This window comes from Phyllobates terribilis, unplaced genomic scaffold (genome assembly GCF_046119375.1).
Source record: "Phyllobates terribilis strain yellow unplaced genomic scaffold, ASM4611937v1 Scaffold_4__5_contigs__length_816908805, whole genome shotgun sequence".
Taxonomy (NCBI): domain Eukaryota; kingdom Metazoa; phylum Chordata; class Amphibia; order Anura; family Dendrobatidae; genus Phyllobates; species Phyllobates terribilis.
This window is the reverse complement of record NW_027362764.1, coordinates 193,724,602-193,749,412: the sequence shown is the minus strand read 5'-3', so window position 1 is coordinate 193,749,412 and position 24,811 is coordinate 193,724,602.

The window sequence follows — 24,811 nt, the reverse complement described above, 5'->3', positions numbered from 1 at the left end:
AGAGGAGGAGGAGTTGTATGCGGAAGGGCTAACATCTGCAAGGTCCAGACGGTCGGCAGCACCAAGGCGGCAGGCATGTGAGGTTGGGGGAGATGGTTTTACCAGGGCGCATGGTAGCAGCCAAACTAGTGAGGAAGGTGCAGGAGCCCAGGAAGAAGTGGAGGATGAACTGATGGAAGACTCATCAGATGAGGGAGACCTTGATCACATTTCTGTTGTGCGAGGTTGGGGGGAGAGGACAGATGAACGAAGCATGATTGTTACCTCGCCACCAACACAACAGGGACTTGGTGCTCCTGGATGCGCAACACACATGAGTGCCTTCTTGCTGCACTACCTGCAACATGACCCTCGAATTGTGAGAATTAGAAATAATCCTGACTACTGGGTTGCCACACTGTTAGATCCCCGGTACAAAAGTAAATTTGCAGAAATTATTCCTGCCATAGAAAGGGGTGCACGCATGTAGGAGTATCAGCAGAGACTGTTGCAGAATCTTACATGTGCTTTTCCACAAAACACGAGTGGTGCACGTAGTGAATCTCACAGTTCCAACTTGCCAACCGTGGGACCGTCAAGTGTTCAGCACTCAAACCGTAACAGAACCACAGTATCTTCTGGTATCTAGAGATGAGCGTTGTTCTACTCGAACTGTTTGCCAATCTCAAATTCGAGCTGTTTTGGGTGGTGTTCGAGCCGTTCGGCGAACACGAACGATTTGAGAAAAATTCGGCTGTTCGAAGTTATGTTCGATAACTGCTCGTGCACCAAAATCATAACTGGATTTTTTCTCAGTAATGATGAAAATTAATGTTAATACGCAGTTTGAGTGTACAGCGGGGTGGGGGGAGGGGCAGGGGATGGATCTCTGCAGGAATAATGAAGATCTCCATTTTTTTTTCTCTCTCCCGCATTTACAGTGGGGAGGTGCAATCTGTCAGCCTATCAGCAGCGCACACACGGAGCGAAGTGCTTTTTTCACACAAGCAAGGGCATGTGTCATTGGCAGTGTATGTCACATGTCCTTGCCCTATAAGACCAAGCCATTTTCCCCGTCGCCACCATTTTCTCACTGCTGCAGCTGCGTGTTAGACGGCACCGCTGTTGCTGTGTGCGCTATACCTTGTTAATTTCAAGCCAATTTTCGCACAAATCTACAGATAGCTTGGGAGTAGGGAATAGTTATGATTGCAGTCCTTTTAAGGACTAGGTGACAGCATTTCCTACGACTTTTATCAGGCAGGTCTGTGCTCTTAAATAGATAGATTGTGGGAGTAAAGACTAATTGTAATTGCAGTCCTTTTCAGGACTAGGTTACATCAGTTCCTATAAGTTTTTGCCAGGCAGGTCTGTGCCAGTGCTGTGCAAGTTTTTTTCACAGCATTTGGCTGAATCTAGCAAAGCTAATCATTTTTGGCCTATTGCAGAGTGTGTTAGTCAGTGGAGTAGCCTATCTGTGTTGCAAGATATACCACCTGTGTATAGAATACCAATTTTTTTACTGCACCTAGTGAAGTAAAATCTTTTGGGCATAGCATCATTCTATTAGTCCATCTATACTGACCTCCATCAGGTTGCAAATTGAATATAATTTTTTTCTGCATCTAGCTCTGAAAAAATATTTGGGCTTCTAGCAGTGTGTGGGACTTGTTCTATTAGTCCATCTATGCTGACCTCCATCAGGTTGCAAACTGAATATAATTTTTTTCTGCATCTAGCTCTGAAAAAATATTTGGCCATCTAGCAGTGTGTGGGACTTTCTCTATTAGTCCATCTATACTGACCTCCATCAGGTTGCAAACTGAATATATATTTTTTCTGCATCTACCTCTGAAAAAATATTGGGCTTCTAGCTGTGTGTGGGACTTGTTCTATTAATCCATCTATACAGACCTCCATCAGGTTGCAAACTGAATATAATTTTTTTCTGCATCTACCTCTTAAAAAATATTTGGGCTTCTAGCTGTGTGTGGGACTTGTTCTATTAGTCCATCTATACTGACCTCCATCAGGTTGCAAACTGAAAATAATTTTTTGTCTGCATCTAGCTCTGAAAAAATATTTGGCCTTCTAGCAGTGTGTGGGACTTTCTCTATTAGTCCATCTATACTGACCTCCATCAGGTTGCAAATTAAAAATAATTTTTATCTGCATCTACCTCTGAAAAAATATTTGGGCTTCTAGCAGTGTGTGGGACTTTCTCTATTAGTCCATCTATACTGACCTCCATCAGGTTGCAAATTCAAAATAATTTTTATCTGCATCCAGCTCTGAAAAAATATTTGGCCTTCTAGCAGTGTGTGGGACTTTCTCTATTAGTCCATCTATAATGACCTCCATCAGGTTGCAAATTAAAAATAATTTTTATCTGCATCCAGCTCTGAAAAAATATTTGGCCTTCTAGCAGTGTGTGGGACTTTCTCTATTAGTCCATCCATACTGACCTTCATCAGGTTGCAAATTAAAAATAATTTTTTGTCTGCATCTAGCTCTGAAAAAATATTTGGCCTTCTAGCAGTGTGTGGGACTTTCTCTATTAGTCCATCTATACTGACCTTCATCAGGTTGCAAATTAAAAATAATTTTTTGTCTGCATCTAGCTCTGAAAAAATATTTGGCCTTCTAGCAGTGTGTGGGACTTTCTCTATTATTCCATCTATACTGACCTCCATCAGGTTGCAAACTGAATATAATTTTTTTCTGCATCTACCTCTGAAAAAATATTTGGGCTTCTAGCTGTGTGTGGGACTTGTTCGATTAGTCCATCTATACTGACCTCCATCAGGTTGCAAACTGAAAATAATTTTTTGTCTGCATCTAGCACTGAAAAAATATTTGGCCTTCTAGCAGTGTGTGGGACTTTCTCTATTAGTCCATCTATACAGACCTCCATCAGGTTGCAAATTAAAAATAATTTTTATCTGCATCCAGCTCTGAAAAAATATTTGGCCTTCTAGCAGTGTGTGGGACTTTCTCTATTAGTCCATCTATACTGACCTCCATCAGGTTGCAAATTAAAAATAATTTTTATCTGCATCCAGCTCTGAAAAAATATTTGGCCTTCTAGCAGTGTGTGGGACTTTCTCTATTAATCCATCTATACTGACCTCCATCAGGTTGCAAATTAAAAATAATTTTTTGTCTGCATCTAGCTCTGAAAAAATATTTGGCCTTCTAGCAGTGTGTGGTACTTTCTCTATTAGTCCATCTATACTGACCTCCATCAGGTTGCAAACTGAATATATTTTTTTTCTGCATCTACCTCTGAAAAAATATTGGGCTTCTAGCTGTGTGTGGGACTTGTTCTATTAATCCATCTATACTGACCTCCATCAGGTTGCAAACTGAATATATTTTTTTCTGCATCTACCTCTGAAAAAATATTTGGGCTTCTAGCTGTGTGTGGGACTTTCTCTATTAGTCCATATATACTGACCTCCATCAGGTTGCAAATTGAATATAATTTTTTTCTGCATCTAACCCAGCCAATAGTTTTGGCCTAATACCACAGTTTGGCCACTCAGCTCTGCTCGGTTCCCATCCATTGTTTTTTTGTGCAAACAACTCCAGAGTTGTGAATTAGTTAACCACCAAAATGAGTGGAAAAAGGCCTGCTGCTGGTGGAAAGGGGAATAGGCGTGTTGGGAAGGGGAAAAAAGGTTGTGTCCGTGGGGTAGGTGTTAAAGCAACAGTAACATCTGCAGAAGAAAGACCATCTTCCAGCCAAACTAAAATGTCTACTTCTTTTAGCGGACAATGTGATAAGATCCCTTTCTTACGGCCACGCCAATCGCTACAAATTCCAGATGAGGCACAAAAACAGCAGGTGCTTCAACGGATATCAAGTGCTCCTTTAAGTGGGCTCTCCTCCACATCAACTTCAACATCACAAATTCTCCAGTCCTCAAAGGTGTCACCCCAATCGCACTTGCTTCCTCACAGCTCCCAAATCTCCAGCTGCCCGTCTGAGTATGAGGTAGAACAGATGGTTGAGTCTGCAGAGCTGTTTACTCATACTATAGCCTGGGAATCAGAGGTCGACTCCAGCGCTTCTGTGAATCCAGACGAGGAAATGATCTGCACTGATGCCCAGAATCTTTATGAATCGGATCCAGGACCAGACGCAGAAGGTTCTGACCATAATGTAGACCCTCATTCCCAAACTGTAACTCCTGTTGGTGGAGACAATGAGGAAGACGATGATGAGACTCAAATACCTGATTGGAGCAACAACTTTAGTTTTTTGTCAGGGCAGGAACAGGTTGGCTCTGAGGACGACGGGTGTGATAACGCACAGGGTGATGATGATGAGGTTGGAGATCCCACTTACTGTCAACCCACAGTCAGCCAAGAGATGAGGTCAGCAGAGGAGGTGGAGGAAGATGCTAGTGACGACGAGGTCAGGTTGCGCCTTCCTGGACAGAGACGTAGTACTGGAAGCACGTCAACAACTGCATCCTCAAACACAACTCTGCCTCTCACCACAAGTCGTGGTGGCTCTTCAGGTCGCATGGGTGCTAAGCCTTGCATAGCCTGGGCATTTTTTCAGATCGATAAAGATGACCCAACTCGTGTTATCTGTAACATTTGTCAGCAAAAGCTAAGTAGAGGCCAAAAAATACATAGTTTGAGTACTTCATGCATGAACCGGCACATGGACATGAAGCATAAGTTGCAGTGGGAAGCTCAGTGTGCTACAATGCGGCCTAGCCGGCCGGGCCAACCACCGTCTGCCATATCTTGTGCATCCGCGGCCTCTTCATCCTCTGTGACTGGGGGGAAAGCAGTCACACCTGTTTTGGGGCGCAGACCTGCCACCTCTTTACCCGCAACAGCCAGCGTGATTGGCAGGTCATCATTTTCTTTGGAGGTGGTAACACCAGCTGGTGTTGAGCGCTGTCCGACATCGATAGCACCACCTTTGGATCAAGGCAACCTAACATGTCCGCCTGCATCTTCCTCACAGACCGGCAGTTTGCCGGGGACACCCTTATCAACCCCGTCTAAGCACAATAGCCAGCCCTCGGTCCCTCAGATGTGGACAAGTAAAAGACCATTTCCTCCTAGCCATGAGAAAGCTAAGAGGTTGAATTTCACCATCTGCAAGCTCTTGGCTACAGAAATGCTGCCTTTCCGCCTGGTGGACACAGAGGATTTTCGAGACCTTATGTCCATCGCAGTGCCCCAGTACCAGATGCCCAGTCGGCACTACTTCTCAAAGAAAGGTGTGCCTGCGCTCCACCAGCATGTCGCACACAACATCACCGCTTCTTTGAGAAACTCTGTGTGTGACAGGATGCATTTCACCACAGACACTTGGACGAGTAGGCATGGACAGGGGCGTTACATGTCGCTGACTGGGCACTGGGTAACTATGGTGACAGCAGGACAAGGGGCTGCTGTCCAAGTCTTGCCGTCCCCACGAGTTGTGCGTCAATCCTCTTTATGTCAAAGTTCCTCCACTGCTTCTGCCTCCTCAACCTCCTCTCGGTCTTCCACCTGCACCCAAAGCCTGTCTGGTCATGCCACAAGCTTTCTAACTGCGCAGAAGGGATCCTGCACACCTCCTTACTATGCTGGTAGTAGGGCTCAACGTCATCAGGCGGTTTTTACTTTGAAATGTCTGGGAAATGTGAGTCACACAGCTGAGGAGTTGTGGTCAGCTCTGGAGAACCAATTTCATGAATGGTTGTCTCCACTGGACCTGAAACCAGGGAAGGCCGTGTGCGACAATGCTGCAAACCTGGGTGCGGCCCTTCGCCGGGGCAATGTCACACATGTGCCTTGTATGGCTCACGTGTTGAACCTGGTTGTCCAGCAATTTTTAGCCCACTATCCCAGACTAGATGGCCTTCTGCAGAGGGCACGGTCGCTGTGTGCTCACTTCCGCCGTTCGCATCCCGCAGCTCAGCGACTTACATCTCTACAGAAGTCGTTGGGCCTGCCACTTCACCGGCTAAAATGCGATGTTCCTACCCGGTGGAATTCAACTCTGCACATGTTGCAGCGATTGGGGCAGCACCGACAAGCCCTGGTGCAATACGTTCTGACGTATAGCCTGGGCCAACGAGATCCGGAGGTGGGGCAAATCATGCTGGAGGAGTGATCTCATATCAGGGACCTATGCACCCTTCTGCACAGTTTTGAAATGGCGACGAAGATGTTTAGTGCTGACGATGCCATTATCAGCATGACTATTCCGGTGATTTACATGCTGGAGCACATGTTAAACAGAATTCGGAGTCAGGTGGTGGCACAAGAGGAGGTGGAGGTAGTAGAGGAGGAGGAGTTGTATGTGGAAGGGCTAACATCTGCAAGGTCCAGACGGTCGGCAGCACCAAGGCGGCAGGCATGTGAGGGTGGGGGAGATGGTTTTACCAGGGCGCATGGTAGCAGCCAAACTAGTGAGGAAGGTGCAGGAGCCCAGGAAGAAGTGGAGGACGAACTGATGGAAGACTCATCAGATGAGGGAGACCTTGATCACATTTCTGTTGTGCGAGGTTGGGGGGAGAGGACAGAGGAAGGAAGCATGATTGTTACCTCGCCACCAACACAACAGGGATTGGGGCTCCTGGATGCGCAACACACATGAGTGCCTTCTTGCTGCACTACCTGCAACATGACCCTCGAATTGTGAGAATTAGAAATAATCATGACTACTGGGTTGCCACACTGTTAGATCCCCGGTACAAAAGTAAATTTGCAGAAATTATTCCTGCCATGGAAAGGGATGCACGCATGCAGGAGTATCAGCAGAGACTGTTGCAGAATCTTACATGTGCTTTTCCACAAAACACCAGTGGTGCACGTAGTGAATCTCACAGTTCTAACTTGCCAACCGTGGGACCGTCAAGTGTTCAGCACTCAAACCGTAACAGAACCACAGTATCTGCTGGTAACATCAATTTTGCGGAATCATTTCACCACTTTTTTAGCCCATCCTTTGCAAGGCTAAACCAGGGGAGAAGTCCTGAGGAGATAATTTGCATATTCCCACTGCATTTTGGGGTAAGTGAAGAGTCTCCGCGAGCTCAAAGAACACTGGATTTTGGCTGTTGGAGCTGAAAAGAGGACATCGGTAAACCAGGGGAGGAGTCCTGAGGAGATAATTTGCATATTCCCACTGCATTTTGGGGTAAGTGAAGAGTCTCCGCGAGCTCAAAGAACACTGGATTTTGGCTGTTGGAGCTGAAAAGAGGACATCGATAAACCGCGCGCCTACCGGCGCGCGCATTTTGAAGCTTTTTTTTTAAGCTTTTTTCACTGTTTTCAGAACATTAACAATAAGAACATGGAAGAGTCCAGGAGCCATTTGGTGAGCTGCATATCCTGCTACATGTTCACAGACTTGCCAGTGGAAAAGCCAAACTTCACATGCCAGAAATGCAAGCTTGTGTCCCTGTTGGAGGAAAAGTTGCGAAATCTAGAAGAGAGGTTAACTACCTTGAAAATCATTAAGGAAGGTGAAGAGTTCTTAGACAGAGCAGAATTATCTCTTCATGATTCAGAAAGAGAAGAAATTCGAACTACACCTGACGAAACAGAGGAATGGAAGCATGTGACCCACAGAAGCAGGAGGATCGAGAGGCAGTCAGCACCCATACTGCTCAGGAACCAGTACCAGGCTCTCACGCAGGAGAACCATGAAGAAATACAGCAAAATAAGACTTTGCCAGCAATGAATAACCTTGTAAGCCCTCAAAATCCTCCTGGATGGAGAAAGAAGAATGTTGTGAAGAAAAAACGGAGAGTGGTGGTCATGGGGGATTCCCTGTTAAGAGGAACAGAGGCCGCTATCTGCAGACCAGACATAACCTCAAGAGAAATGTGCTGTCTTCCAGGAGCAAAAATTAAAGATGTGTCTGACAGGATATCAAGACTCTTCAGACCTACAGATCACTACCCATTCCTGCTAATACATGTGGGGACAAATGACACTGCAAGAAAGGACCTGGAAACCATCTGCAGTGACTTTGAAGACTTAGGCAAGAAAGTGAAAGAATTGGGAGCGCAGGTGGTCTTCTCATCCATCCTCCCAGTGGATGGCCATGGAACAATGAGGTGGAATAAGATTCTACAGGTGAACAACTGGCTACGTCGATGGTGCCGTCAACAAGGATTTGGATTTCTGGATCACGGAATGAATTACCTATACGATGGACTACTTGCTAGAGATGGGGTGCACCTTACGAAGACTGGAAAACATGTATTTGGAAGTCGCCTTGCTACACTCATCAGAAGAGCTTTAAACTAGAACAATGTGGGAAGGGAAGCAAAAGGCCAGAAAAAGCCATACAACTGACAAATACTATTGAGATCTCTGCTACTGGAAGTGGAAAGGAAGAACAAAGACAAAACAATTTAAATAATAAAAATATGGGAGGAAGAGAAACCAATCACAAACTAAAATGTTTTTATACAAATGCACAAAGCATGGGCAACAAACAAGGAGAATTGGAACTACTAATGCAGGAAAAGGAATATGATGTCATTGGAATCACTGAAACTTGGTGGGACGATACACATGATTGGAATAAAAGGCTAAAAGGATACAACTTATTTGCAAGAAACAGACTTGATAAACGAGGAGGAGGTGTTGCATTGTATGTTAGAAAAGCGTATATCTGCACAGAGATTGAAGCTTCAGAGACTGGGAGTTCTGTGGAAACTGTTTGGGTAAGAATACAAGGAGAGAACAACGGAAAGGACACCATTGTAGGCATTTACTACAGGCCACCTGGGCAAGCTGAAGATATGGATGAACTCTTTATGTATCAAATGACCAAGTTCTCCAAAAAATATGACGTAGTGGTCATGGGAGATTTCAACTATCCAGACATTTGTTGGGAATCTCTCTCAAGTAAAACTAACAGGTCAAGCAAATTCTTATCCTCTCTTGCTGACAACTTTATCTTCCAAAAGGTAGGGGAGAAAACAAGGGGATCTGCTACTTTGGATCTAATCCTTATAAACAGGGAGGAAATGGTTGAGGAGGTAAAGGTGGCTGGGACCCTAGGAGGCAGCGATCATGCTATTATAGAATTTTGGATAACTAGAGGAGGAAGACATGTGAAGACTCAAACTTCAAGGTTAGATTTTAGAAAGGCAGATTTTAAGAGACTCAGAAAGAGAATAGGAGGGATCCAATGGCTGGATGTCCTTAAGGACAAAAATGTCCAGGAAGGATGGGAAATTTTTAAAAACGAGATTCTCAAAGCACAATCGTTAACAATCCCGAAAAGTAGGAAGAATGGGAAGCATTTAAGGAAACCAGGATGGATGAACACAGAACTTAAACACATGCTAAAAAGAAAGAAAGAAATGTTTATTAAATGGAAAGAGGGAGGCATATCTAAAGAAGATTATAATGCAGTCTGCAGATCCTGCAGGGCACGTATCAGGTTAGCTAAAGCTGACAATGAATTAAGGCTTGCAAGAGATGTCAAAAGCAATAAAAAAGGATTTTGGGGGTATGTCAAAAGTAAAAGAAAAGTCAAAGATGCTATAGGATTTTTACAGGATGAAAATGGAGAAATGGTAAGAGAGGATGTTGAGAAGGCCGAACTTTTTAATTCCTATTTTGCATCTGTTTTCTCTCAGAAACAAAATGTAACATCAACTGATCTTCACTGTCCTTTTAAAGGAATAGAGGAATCCAAGTTATCTGTAAACAGAAAGATTGTGAGGGAATTTTTAGCTAACATAAATGAGTTCAAGTCTCCAGGTCCAGATGAATTACACCCCAGAGTACTGAAGGAGATCGTAGAAGAAATTTTAGAACCACTCTCCATAATCTTTGAAAATTCTTGGAGAACAGGAGAAGTCCCAGAAGACTGGAGAAGAGCAAATGTTGTTCCTATCTTCAAAAAGGGGAAGAAGGTGGACCCAGGGAACTATAGGCCGGTGAGTCTGACTTCTATACCAGGAAAGATCTTTGAACAAATTATTAAACAACATGTATGTAAGTACATGGATAAGAATGAAGTGATTAACCAGAGTCAGCATGGGTTTGTAACTAACAAGTCATGTCAGACTAACTTAATTTCCTTCTATGACAGAATCACTGACTGGGTGGATCAGGGAAATGCTGTAGATATAGTATATCTTGACTTCAGCAAAGCATTTGACAAAGTATCTCACACCATCCTTATTGAAAAAATGACCAAGTATGCAATGGACCAGGCAACTGTTAGGTGGATTCATAACTGGCTTAGTGATCGGACTCAAAGGGTGGTTGTAAATGGCTTCACATCCAGCTGGATGAATGTCTCAAGTGGGGTACCACAGGGCTCCGTCCTGGGACCTGTATTGTTCAACATCTTTATCAATGATTTAGATGAAGGAATTGAGGGTAAACTGATTAAATTTGCTGATGACACAAAGCTAGGAGGGATAGCTAATACTAGAGAAGAGAGAGAGAGGATTCAAAAAGACCTAAATAAACTGGAGCAGTGGGCAGCAACCAACAGAATGGTTTTTAACAGGGAAAAATGCAAAGTACTACATCTGGGCAATAAAAATGAAAAAAGCATATACAGAATGGGAGGAATAGAGCTAAGCAACAGTACATGTGAAAAAGACTTAGGTATACTAATAGATCATAGACTGAACATGAGTCAACAGTGTGATGCAGCAGCAAAAAAGGCAAATACAATTCTGGGATGTATTAACAGAAGCATACAGTCTAGATCACGTGAAGTCATTATCGGTCTTTACTCCTCTTTGGTCAGACCTCATCTGGAATACTGTGTACAGTTTTGGGCACCACATTTTAAAAAAGACATAGACAAACTGGAGCAAGTTCAGAGAAGAGCGACCAGAATGGTGACTGGTCTGCAAACCATGTCCTATGAGGAACGGTTGCAGGATTTGGGAATGTTTAGCTTGCAAAAAAGAAGACTGAGAGGAGACTTAATAGCTGTCTACAAATATGTCAAGGGCTGTCACATTGTAGAAGGATCATCTTTATTCTCATTTGCACCAGGAAAGACTAGAAGCAATGGGATGAAACTAAATGGGAGGAGACACAGATTAGATATTAGAAAAAACTTTTTGACAGTTAGGGTGATTAATGAGTGGAACAGGCTGCCACGAGAGGTGGTGAGTTCCCCTTCAATGGACGTCTTCAAACAGAGGCTGGACAGACATCTGTCTGAGATGATCTAGTGAATCCTGCTTTGAGCAGGGGGTTGGACCAGATGACCCAGGAGGTCCCTTCCAACTCTACCATTCTATGATTCTATGATTCTAAGGCCACAGGAGACAAGAAGTCTGACACATAGTCAACGCCTAGAGACGATGGTACAGGAGTATCTCCAAGTAAACATTGAAGCCATGACTGTGTCACTGGACCCTTGCTCTTTTTGGGCTTCCCATCTGGATAAATGGCCGGAGCTAGCCACTTACGCCTTGGAGATCTTGTCATGCCCCGCAGCCAGCGTTCTGTCTGAATGTGTGTTCAGCGCTGCTGGTGGTGTGCTGACAGATAAGCGCACGCGGCTCTCCACTGATAATGTAGACAGACTCACGTTCATAAAGATGAACAAATCATGGATCCGAAACGACTTTTCTACCCCTGTGTCATCCTGGGGAGAGTAAAAGCTTGATGATTGGTTAAAATCACCCTACCAACCGTTTTAAGCTTTCAAATTACTAATCATGTTTATCTGTATCTTGGCTGGAAAATAATTTGGGCTTTGTAGCAGTGTGCAGCACTGATTCTATTAGGCCATCTATAATAAGCTCCACCAGATTTAAAATTACTAATCATGTTTATCTGTATCTTAACTGGAAAATAATTTGGGCTTTGTAGCAGTGTGCAGCACTGATCCTATTAGGCCATCTATACTAAGCTCCACCAGATTTAAAATTAATAATAATTTTTAGCTGCATCTAGCCCGGAAAATAATTTTGGGGCTCCGAGATGCGCAAGACACATAAGTGCCTTCTTGCTGCACTACCTGCAACATGACCCTCATATTGTCAGAATTCGAAGTAATCATGACTACTGGGTTGCCACACTCTTAGATCCCCCAAACTTTTCGATCAACCTTTTCATTTTAATAAAGACCAAAAAAATGGTCATTTTTGAAATTATAAGCATTAGCAGGTTATTAGAAACTGAAATCAAACAGTTTTCAACTCAAAACTTTATTCTAGGTGATGTTACATTTTCACATAGGACCCCTTGTTCGAAAGGAGCTTCTGAACTCTCTCGTCCATTGAATTTGTCAGGTTTTGGATGGTTTCTGCTTCAATTGTTTTGCATGAGGACAGAATACCCTCCCAGAGCTGTTGCTTAGATGTGAACTGCCTCCCGCCATCATAGACACTCCTTTTGATGATGCTCCAGAGGTTCTGAATGGGGTAGAGGTCAGGGGAGCATGGGGGTCACACCATAAGTTTGTCCCCTTTTATGCCCATATCAGCCAGAGATGCAGATGTTTTATGTGCAGCATGAGATGGTGCATTATCATGCAAAAAAATGATCTTGCTGTGAAATACACGGTTCTTCTTCTTGAACCATGGCAGGAAGTGCTGTTTGAGAAAATCCACATACATTATGGAGTTCATCTTTAGCGCCTTCAGGGATCCTAAAGGGGCTGACAATCTCTCTCCCCATGATTCCAGCCCAAAACATTACTCCACCTCCTCCTTGTTGGCGCTGTAGCCGTGTTTGCGTGGGGTGTCCATCAACCAGCCATCCTCCACTCCATCCATCTGGACCATCGAGCGCTGCACGGCACTCATCCGTGAACAAAACAGATTTGAAATCAGTCTTCATGTAATGTTTGGCCCACTGGAGCCGTTTCTGCTTGTGTGAAGTGGATAGAGGAGGTCGACAGGATGGCGTATGCACAGCTGCAAACCTCTGAAGGACCCTGCATCTTGTTGTTCGGGGGACGTTGGAGGCACCAGCAGCTTCAAAAACTTGTCTGCTGCTATGACAAGGCTTTTTTGCCGCTGCTCTTTTATCCTGACGTAATTGCCTGTAGGAAAGAGTCCTCAATTTGCCCTTATCAGCACGCACACGTGTGTACTGTGAATCAGCTACATACTTCTTGATTGCCAAGACACTTCATCCTGATCATCGCACAATGTTGATTGTAGTCATGCCTTGACCTAAACACTCCACAATTTGTTGCTTCTCAGCAGCCGACACATCCTTTTTCTTTCCCATTTTGGCAGAAAATGTAGGCTGCTTAATAATGTGAGACAGCCTTCTTAAGTAGTCTTGCCTTTCATTGGACACACCTGCCAAACTAATTAGCACAGGTGTCTGCAATTGCTTACAGTGATATAAAGAGCCCTGACACACATCACCATCAATGAGTTTAACTGACAAACAAACAAATTCTTCCCTTATCACTCCTAAACACTTTTTGCATAATAATTTGGAACACAGTGTACATGTGTTTTTCCACAAAACACCAGTGGTTCACGTAGTGAATCTTACAGTTCTAACTTGCCAACCGTGGTCTGTATGGAGTTGTTCAATAAAGGGCCCAAAATTAAGATAACATAGATGGGAGAGGTCTCTATGAATAGGAATTCCTAAGTATTTGATACCCTGTGAGGGCCAGGCAAAGGGAAAGTTGGACTGGATGGAATCCTATATGGATTTGGGGAGGGAGACATCGAGGGCCTCAGACTTCGCTGCATTGATTTTAAAATTTGACCATGTAACAAAGTGATCTATTTCAGCCATAACAGCATGGATGGATATATGTGATTGAGTGATGTATACTAGGACATCATCAGCAAATAGAGAGCACTTGTACTCGGTGCCTCCCACCTCAATCCACCTAATATTGGGGTTATGGCGAATTGATGAGAGCAGGTGCTCCATCACTAGGATGTATAAGAGAGGGGACAGAGGACATCCCTGCCTTGTCCCATTGGTGATTGTGAAAGGTGATGAAAATGTTCTGATGCACCCCCTGGGCCTTGGGACACCCGGAGCCGGACCCTTTTTGGTGGATGCTGGTGGTTGTAGTCTTCGTGGCGGCGACCCGGTTCCGTGGCTCAGGGTGGTCAAACCAGTGGCGGAACTATTTATGTGGTTTTGATGTTTAAATGTCCGACTACGCCACCCGTGGATTGCGGTCAGAGTGAACCGCCGCTGCAGGGCAGACCGCTGAGGCTGGTGTTGTGGGTGCAGCAGAGCGTAGCATAACTCCCCACGGGAGGAGTATAGCCTCAGGGCAGTGTATGCGGAGGATGGGGGTGATGGTGCAGGGCAGCAGCAGTAACGACACGGAGTCAGTGATGCAGTCCAGGGCCTTTACTCACAGTTCTTATTATCCAGACCACGTCTGCAGATAACGGCTGCCCACGTCGTACTGTGCTCACCAGGTGAGGGGCTCAGACAACTCCCAGATAACTTTGGAGCGCTTCACAGGACCCCCTTTGTGTGTCCTTTGTCTAGCCTTTCTTACCAACCCTTCTGTCCGGCTGTCTCGGGCCTCCTCTTGGTAAAATTGGCGCCAGTTTCCCTGACCCTATGTGGTGCCTTCCTAGCGGGTGTAGCGAGGGGCTGCGCCACATAAAATGTCACAGCCTCCGATTTCTAGCTGAGGGTCGTTTCCTGCCTCCACTAGTTTCGGGGACCGGTCTCCCCCTTTGGCCTGACCCCTCCACGCAGGTGGATTCGGGCGTGCGGTGGCGACTCGCCCATCCGCACCCCTGGGATCCCTTCATTCCTCGTTCCTGGAGCCTTCTCCGCTCCTCTTCCTTCCTTCTCCCTCTTCCAGGCCTGGGCCTCTGTTACTAGGCCCGCCTCCGGAGCAGAGCTCATGCAGAGCCCCTGCTCCCTGCCACTTCTGCTCAGACTTCTCTGCACTGAACTAAGATGGTGCCCACCTTTTATACTCCCTTCTCAATGCACCCAGGAACTGCTTCCTCCCTGCTCCTGCACTACAGGGTTCCCCTTCCTCAGTGTTCCCTCCCCCCACTCCAGCCAGGGACAGGGACTGTCGTGCCCATCTCAGAGGCATATTGGTCGCCCTGCCCCACGGCAATGTGGTGTAATGCATGCAGGTGTCGGGTCCTGATCCACACTCCATCCTTACCTGAGAGTGAGATATCACACCTCTGGGTGAGGTGCAATACCTCTGTAGCAACCGAGCCCTCAGGGTGCTACAGTTCCATTTATCTTCAGCCTAGGTGACGTATTGTGATACAGGGCCGTGATTTTGGCTATAAAAGGGTCCCCTAGACCCCTACCCCAAGCTTTTTAAGAGAATCATTTATGGCGTGCCAGGAGACTCTATGGAATGCTTTCTCAGCATCCAACGAGAGTATCTAATTACAAATTTTTAACTGCATCTAGCCCAGGAAATACTTTGTGCCTAGTAGCAGTGTCTGCTAGTCAGCGGATTATCCCGGCTGTTAAGCAAGCTACACCACCTGTAGTTTGGACACTTAATTTTTTCAAAGGAAATGCTTCGGGACCATGGGATTCTCAGTGAAGAGCATCAGGAGGCACCCCAAGGCATAGGGGCTGGGACTGGCAGTAGCATGCCTTGCGGTGGACAGCCGAGCTCGATCCTTATAAAAGCTTTTAAACTGCAGCAGCTTTAGTGGACGCTACTGGAGCTGGAATTACGCGGCTGCTGGCATGAGACTTGCCCTCCAATAGATCCTTGTAAATGGATTTAAAGTGTATTCATTCAAATTAGAGAGACAATTTAAATTAAAAAGCTTAGAGCTGCCTCCACCACAGGGGGGCTCGCTCGACCCACCAGCGGGCAGGCACCAGTATTGGGAGAGGGGGGCTGGCCATCAGGGTTCACCGCGGCTCTGGCACAAACCCGGCGACACGGAGGTGGCACGGGCAGGAGTGGACTGAACGTGTCGGCTTCTCACTTTTTGGATTTTAGAAGGGCATGACATGCCTATATCTGTGTCTCCCCCTCCTTTTACTCCTCCACCTCTTTTCTTTTCGCATGACTATATGTACTTGTCACTTTTCCATGTGTTAGTTGTGTCTTCTGAGCAGTTTGTCAGCTTTTGGACACCTTTGAAGGTGTTTTCAATGTGTTTCTATGTGTTTTTGTTTGCCTGCCATTGGTTTTAACGGTGTTCGAAGGTGTTCGACGAACAGTTCGACGAACAGTTCGGCGAACACACGGGTGTTCGACGAACCGAACCGAACTCGAACACTACGGGGGTGGCTCAACACTAATGGACAATTGAACGCTGCGGTGGGACGTGGACGTGGACGTTGATGCTGTTTCTTGAGAAACTGCCATAAAAAGTGAAGACTGAGAGGAGGGGGCATCTTTACATGCAGTATGGACAGGGGATTGCCTTGCACACACAACAGGGGGTTCTATTGCACGCACAACAGTGGAAGAAGCAGTGGTGACACCCGCTGACACTGGTCGTGGACCCTGGGTTTCGCCCCACAAAGTCGGGTGCTTTGCTGCCATGTGCCTCATCATGCTGGTGGTGGTCAGGCTGGTAGTTTTGTCACCCCTGCTGATGCTGGCATGGCAGGTGGAACATATGGCCTTTTTGGGGTTATCAGCAGAGTCTTTAAAAAAATTCCAGACTCTGGAAGACCTACCGCTTGTACTGGCAACGTCCCTCGTGTTACGGGGAAGGGTTGCCTGCCTTCTGTCTGCGGCCACCACACTGCTTCTTCCTGCCTGTTGGGGTACTCTGCCTCCCTCCCCCTGTGTGCTGCTGGCCTCACTCTGCATGTCCTCCTTCCACGTTGGGTCAGTTACTAGATCATCCACCACCTCCTCCTCTTCCACTTGCGCACCACTATCCTCCTCCTCACTTCCTGGCAATTCTGTCTCGTCATCGTCCACCTCTTGTGACAGATTGCCAACGTCGACTTCCTGTGGCCGTGGCTGTTCAAATATTTGGGCATCGCAACATGGGATCTCCTCTTCCACCACTTCAAGCGTATCAGGCGAGGGGCCCAAATATGGAAATGGACCAGTGAACAGCTCTTCAGAGTGTCCAAGTGTGGGATCACTTGCTGTCTGACGACACTCGGCATGGTGGGAGGAAGGAGCATCAGGGTGAGGAGGAGTATGCGGTCGAGACTCACGGCTACTAAGAGTTGACCGTGTGGAAGACAGACCGGAGTTGGTGGTGCCCAGGTAACTGGAAGTATTGTCTGCTATCCAATTAATAACCGGTTCACACTGATCAGTTCTCAATACTGGTGTTGTTCTGTGCTTCCCTAGTAATTCGGTCAAGAAGTCGGAGCGAGAAGATGTGGCTGTTGGTTGTGGCACATTTTTACCTTGGCCACGGCCCCGTGCTCTGCACGAACCATCACCAGAACGTCCACTTCCACGTCCCTTGCCACGCGCCTTGCCCATTGTAAATGAAGTAAAATAGCTTACCCTTGCACTATCAATGGAAAAAGGGTAAAAAAGAGTTATTGTTTACTGGGGTATACCACTCTTTTTTAAATAGAGATATTTGCGGCTGAACAGTGAGCGACACACTCAAACTGCTTTTTTTTTAGATACCAAAGGCCCAAAACTGGATAGTACAGCGATTTGACCCGTGGAACTGCGAAACCACACTGTGATGTCGGGCCTACGCAAGACTATTTTCAACAGATATATTTTTGTGCCACAACAGTCAGGAGGCACTACTGTTTTTCTTTACGGAAAAAACTACCAAAACCTGAATAATAGAGATGTTTTACCGTGGAACATCAAAACCACAGTAATAATTTACTGATGTATACCAGGCTTTTTAAAATATATATATATTTGCGGCTGAACAGTGATCGACACACTCAAACTGTTTTTTTTAGATACAAATGGCCCAAAAGTGGATAATACAGACGTTTGTACCGTGGAACTGCAAAACCACACTTGTATTTCCCGGGCCTACACCAGACTATTTTCAACAGATATATTTGTGTCTGAAAAATCAGGGAGACACTATTTTTTTTTTTTTTTACAGCAAAAAATGCAAAAAGCAGGATAATAGAGATTTTTTACCGTGGAACAGCAAAAGCACACTTCTGTCTCTCTGGCCTACACCAGACTATTTTCAAAAGATATATTTGTGTCTGAAAAATCAGGGAGACACTATTATTATTTTTATACAGCAAAAAATGCCAAAAACAGGATAATAGAGATGTTTTACCGTGGAACATCAAAACCACAGTAATAATTTACTGGTGTATTCCAGGCTTTTTAAAATATATATATATTTGCGGCTGAACAGTGAGCGACACACTCAAACTGTTTTTTTTAGATACAAATGGCCCAAAAGTGGATAATACAGAGGTTTGTACCGTGGAACTGCAAAACCACACTTGTATTTCTCAGGCCTACACCAGACTATTTTCAACAGATATATTTGTGTCTGAAAAATCAGGGAGACACTATTTTTTTTTTTTTTACAGCAAAAAATGCAAAAAGCAGGATAATAGAGATTTTTTACCGTGGAACAGCAAAAGCACACTTCTGTCTCTCTGGCCTACACCAGACTATTTTCAACAGATATATTTGTGTCTGAAAAATCAGGGAGACACTATAATTATTGTTATACAGCAAAAAATGCCAAAAACAGGATAATAGAGATGTTTTACCATGGAACATCAAAACCACAGTAATAATTTACTGGTGTAAACCAGGCTTTTTAAAATATATACAGTACAGACCAAAAGTTTGGACACACCTTCTCATTTAAAGATTTTTCTGTATTTTCATGACTATGAAAATTGTACATTCACACTGAAGGTATCAAATCTATGAATTAACACATGTGTAATTATATACTTAACAAAAAAGTGTGAAACAACTGAAAATATGCCTTATATTCTAGGTTATTCAAAGTAGCCACCTTTTGCTTTGATGACTGCTTTGCACACTCTTGCCATTCTCTTGATGAGCTTCAAGAGGTAGTCACCGGAAATAGTTTTCACTTCACAGGTGTGCCCTGTCAGGTTTAATAAGTGGGATTTCTTGCCATATAAATGGGGTTGGGACCATCAGTTGTGTTTTGCAGAAGTCTGGTGGATACACAGCTGATAGTCCTACTGAATAGACTGTTAGAATTTGTATTAGGGCAAGAAAAAATCAGCTATGTAAAGAAAAACAAGTGGCCATCATTACTTTAAGAAATGAAGGTTAGTCAGTGCAAAAAATTGGGAAAACTTTGAAAGTGTCCCCAAGTGCAGTTGCAAAAACAATCAAGCGCTACAAAGAAACTGGCTCACATGAGGACCGCCCCAGAAAAGGAAGACCAAGAACCTCCTCTGCTTCTGAGGATAAGTTTATCCGAGTCACCAGCCTCAGAAATCGCAGCAGCTCAGATTAGAGACCAGTTCAATGCCACACAGAGTTCTAGCAGCAGACACATCTCTACAACAACTGTTAAGTGGAGACTTTGTGCAGCAGGCCTTCATGGTAAAATAGCTGCTAGGAAACCACTGCTAACGACATGCAACAAGCAGAAGAGACTTGTTTGGGCTAAAGAACACAAGGAATGGATATTAGACGAGTGGAAATCTGTGCTTTGGTCTGATGAGTCCAAATTTGAGATCTTTGGTTCCAACCACCGTGTCTTTGTGCGACGCAGAAAAGGTGAACGGATGGACTCTACATGCCTGGTTCCCACCGTGAAGCATGGAGGAGGAGATGTGATGGTGTGGGGGTGCTTTGCTGGTGACGCTGTTGGGGATTTATTCAAAATTGAAGGCATACTGAACCAGCATGGCTACCACAGCATCTTGCAGCGGCATGCTATTCCATCCGGTTTGCGTTTAGTTGGACCATCATTTATTTTTCAATAGGACAATGACCCCAAACACACCTCCAGGCTGTGTAAGGGCTATTTGACCAAGAAGGAGAGTGATGGGATGCTACGCCAGATGACCTGGCCTCCACAGTTACCAGATCTGAACCCAATCGAGATGGTTTGGGGTGAGCTGGACCGCAGAATGAAGGCAAAAGGGCCAACAAGTGCTAAGCATCTCTGGGAACTCCTTCAAGATTGTTGGAAGACCATTTCCGGTGACTACCTCTTGAAGCTCATCAAGAGAATGCCAAGAGTGTGCAAAGCAGTCATCAAAGCAAAAGGTGGCTACTTTGAAGAACCTAGAATATAAGACATATTTTCAGTTGTTTCACACTTTTGTGTTAAGTATATAATTCCACATGTGTTAATTCATAGTTTTGATGCCTTCAGTGCTAATGTACAATTTTCATAGTCAAGAAAATAAAGAAAAATCTTTAAAAGAGAAGGTGTGTCCAAACTTTTGGTCTTTACTGTATATATTTGCGGCTGAACAGTGAGCGACACACTCAAACTGTTTTTTTTAGATACAAATGGCCCAAAAGTGGATAATACAGACGTTTGTACCGTGGAACTGCAAAACCACACTTGTATTTCCCGGGCCTACACCAGACTATTTTCAACAGATATATTTGTGTCTGAAAAATCAGGGAGACACTATTTTTTTTTTTTTTTACAGCAAAAAATGCAAAAAGCAGGATAATAGAGATTTTTTACCGTGGAACAGCAAAAGCACACTTCTGTCTCTCTGGCCTACACCAGACTATTTTCAAAAGATATATTTGTGTCTGAAAAATCAGGGAGACACTATTATTATTTTTATACAGCAAAAAATGCCAAAAACAGGATAATAGAGATGTTTTACCGTGGAACATCAAAACCACAGTAATAATTTACTGGTGTATTCCAGGCTTTTTAAAATATATATATATTTGCGGCTGAACAGTGAGCGACACACTCAAACTGTTTTTTTTAGATACAAATGGCCCAAAAGTGGATAATACAGAGGTTTGTACCGTGGAACTGCAAAACCACACTTGTATTTCTCGGGCCTACACCAGACTATTTTCAACAGATATATTTGTGTCTAAAAAATCAGGGAGACACTATTTTTTTTTTTTTACAGCAAAAAATGCAAAAAGCAGGATAATAGAGATTTTTTACCGTGGAACAGCAAAAGCACACTTCTGTCTCTCTGGCCTACACCAGACTATTTTCAACAGATATATTTGTGTCTGAAAAATCAGGGAGACACTATTATTATTTTTATACAGCAAAAAATGCCAAAAACAGGATAATAGAGATGTTTTACCGTGGAACATCAAAACCACAGTAATAGTTTACTGGTGTATACCAGGCTTTTTAAAATATATATATATTTGCGGCTGAACAGTGAGCGACACACTCAAACTGTTTTTTTTAGATACAATTGGCCCATAGAACTGCAAAACCACACTTCTATTTCTCTGGCCTACACCAGACTATTTTCAACAGATATATTTGTGTCTGAAAAATCAGAGGCACACTTTTTTTTTGGGGGGGGGGGGCACCAAAAGGTTAATAAGATGGGTATTTGTACATTGTGAAGGAGGAAAAAAAAAAGAGGATTTAGATAAAAAAAAAGGATTTTTCCTGGCCCCCGGGACCTGGAGCTAAGTCCAGCACTTTCAGCAACAGGAGCAGCACACAGGACTGTAATGCAGCGTTTGCTGGTATAACCACTGCGTCTCCTATACAGCCTGCCTGCCTGCCTGCCTGATATACCTGGGATGGATATTAGTCCTGAGAAGGACTGTTTGTTTGATCTGGCAGCCTTTACAGACTCTACACTAACTATTTTGCAGGATATATCTCTCCCTAAATCAGCAGCGCTGTCCCTACACTGTCTGATCCGGAGCGACTGGGTCCAAGATGGCGGCGCCCGGTTTTAAATACTCGAGGTGACGCTGTGCGGCCAGCCAATCACTGTAATGCCCACAAACAACATGGCTGCGGCATTACAGTGACTGGCTGGCAATCCCTGCATGTTCATTGGCTCTGTAAAGAGCGCCAAACATGCAGGGCGGAGACCCGAGCTCCCGCCCGAGTAACCCGGAAATGCTCGGTGCTCGCCGAACATCCCGAGTAGCGTGATGCTCGGGCGAGTACCGAGCAGTGTCGAGCATGTTCGCTCAACACTAATAACTAACAAATAAAGTAGAATCTTATTTCTCATAGTCTCGAAGTCCTTCATGTGTTTATGAGCAAACTGCGGTCTTTCATATATCTTGCACTGAGGAGAGGCTTCTGTCAGGTCACTCACCATAAAGGCCTGACTGGTGGACGGCTGCAGTGATATTTGACTTTGTGGAACTTTCTCCCATCTCCCTACTGCATCTCTGGAGCTCAGCCACAGTGCTCTTGGGGTTCTTCTACGTCTCTCACCAAGGATCTTCTCCCGTGATTGCTCAGTTTGGCTGGACGGCCAGGTCTAGGAAGACTTCTGGTGGTCCCAAACTTCTTCCATTTAAGGATTATGGAGACAACTGTGCTCTTAGGAACCTTGAGTAATGCAGAATTGCTTTTGTAAGCTTGGCCAGATCTGTGCCTTGTCATAATTCTGTCTCTGAACTCCTTGGGCAGTTCCTTTGAGCTCATGATTCTCATTTGGTCTGACATGCACTGTAACATGTGAGGTCTTATATAGACAGGTGTGTGCCTTTCCAAATCAAGTGCTATCAGTTTAATTAAACACAGCTGGAGTCCATTGAAGGAGAAGAACCATCTCAAGGAGGATCACAAGGAAATAGACAGCATGTGACTTAAATATGAGTGTCTGAGCAAAGGGTCTGAATACTTATGACCATGTAATATTTCAGTTTTCCTTTTTTAATACATTTTCAAAAATTTCTACATTTTTATTTTTTTTCAGTCAAGATGGGGTGCAGAGTGTAATTTAATGAGAAAAAAAATGAACGTTTTAGAATTTACCAAATGGCTGCAATGAAACAAAGAGTGAAAAAATTAAAGGGATCTGAATACTTTCTGTACCCACTGTATATCCTACATTTCTGTGCTATCAATATGACATTGATCTGATTTTTACTTTCAATTTTCAAAACCTGGGTACAAAGTTCACACCACTGTTTAAATGTTTTTTTTACATAGTCTTTTAAGAGAAAGGATCAACACATATTTTTGATCTTACTTTCTGCTGAAATTCTTTTTCATTTTCCCGGTCAGAAGGCTGGATGACAGGTCATACTCTGGTCAAATTGAAGTTGTTCTTGGTGTTCTGCAAGGGAATGTTTTAAGCATTCTTAATTTAAGAGAGTTTTTCACTTGCATTTTATTCACACATCTAAATATCTAATAACACAGTGCTTGATTCTGCCAAGTTTCCTGATATTATTTTCCAGATGTTTTAATCATATTAACTGCAAGCCACGTCCCTTGCTTTTCTAGCGCCTTATTCTGCTTCATTTCTTGTGCATGCTGGATGCTCCCAATTTTTTTTTTTGCTCAGTTCCTTAAAATGAAGCAGTGATCAAAGAATAGTACTAAAATAGAAAATAAGATGAGCTTCTATGTTGTATTATAATGATTAACCAACCGATAGATGAATGATTTGCAGACTACAATCCTCGTTTTTTTTCACATATGGCTTATGAAAATTAAAGATGAACACAGAATGCATTTACAGTTAAGATATTTCACCTCATTTTGACAGTCTGCTAAACACCACACCATCAAAAACTCCCCCTCAGGAATGATGCAATGCTCAGTCAGCAAGCTTTAGCTTGGTGTTAAATGTCCATCATCTTTAGTCTCCAGGTTGTTAATGGAGTCCTTTTTAGCCATTTCAGTATTGCAGTTGGGATTTGATCGTTACCAAAGGAGCAAAATGTTAGTGGAAAGAGCTGGTGCTCATAGCAGGTGGCTGTATATTATTTTTTTTAAATTCATGCTGAAAGAATATAAGTGGTCCCAAAGAGCAGGAAAAGTGAAATAGCATGTTGTACTAAGTGTAGACTGAGAAAAAAAAACTATTACTTTAATACTGAATGTGTTATGGAGTTTTATGGACATGTGCTAACACTTGCTTGATCAGGAACATTATTGTAACAATGACTATTTTATCTAAAAATAGAAAAAAATGACAAAATATACAAGTAACTAAAGGGCTGTAAAATCTGTAAATGGAAATATTTAATGAAGAGCAATAAAAAACAATAACAATCTCTTGTGTATTTGTACTATTGATTTTTTTTTAGCAATACAATTATACAATAGTTATCACTACTTATGCCACTGGAGAGGTTTACAGTAAAAATGAAAACTGAATATTTAAAGGAAAAAAGTGACTTAATAATCTGCTTGTTATTAGCATTCTAAGGCTATGTGCCCACGATGCAGATTTTAAGCAGAAATTTCCTGAGAGTTTTTTCCTCTCCCTGGCAGAAAAAACCCATGCAGATTTTACATGCGCTTTTTTCTGCCAGAGAGAAGCGTTTTAAGCATTTTTACATGTGTTTATGCATGCGTTTTTTCAAGCGCTTTTCCAAGCGATTTTGAGCATCACTTGGAAAAGTGCTTGACAAGTTGGTCACACAATATAAATCCATGCAACTGGCATGGATTTATATTGTGTGACTGAGATTTCTGCTTAAAATACTGCACTATTGGTAAAAAAAAAACGAGTTATAAAGTAAAAAATAAAAAAAAATATTCATAGTCACCTCTCCGGCGGCCCCCGGTCTGCTCCAGGTGGCGTCCTCTCTCCTGGGCGGCCTGCGGTGTACTGGCAGGACCTGCTGTGACGTCCTTTAGTCAGCTGATGATCATGTGACCATCACCTGACCGCTGACGTCAGTGGTCGCGTGACCATCAGCTGACTAAATGACGTCACCGCAGGTCCTGCCAGTACACCGCGGACTGCCGATGAGAGAGGACGCAGCCTGGAGCAGACCTGGGGCCGCTGGAGAGGTGTGTATGAATATTTATTTTTATTTTTTACTTTAAATTCTTTTTTAATTTGCAGGTACCATAG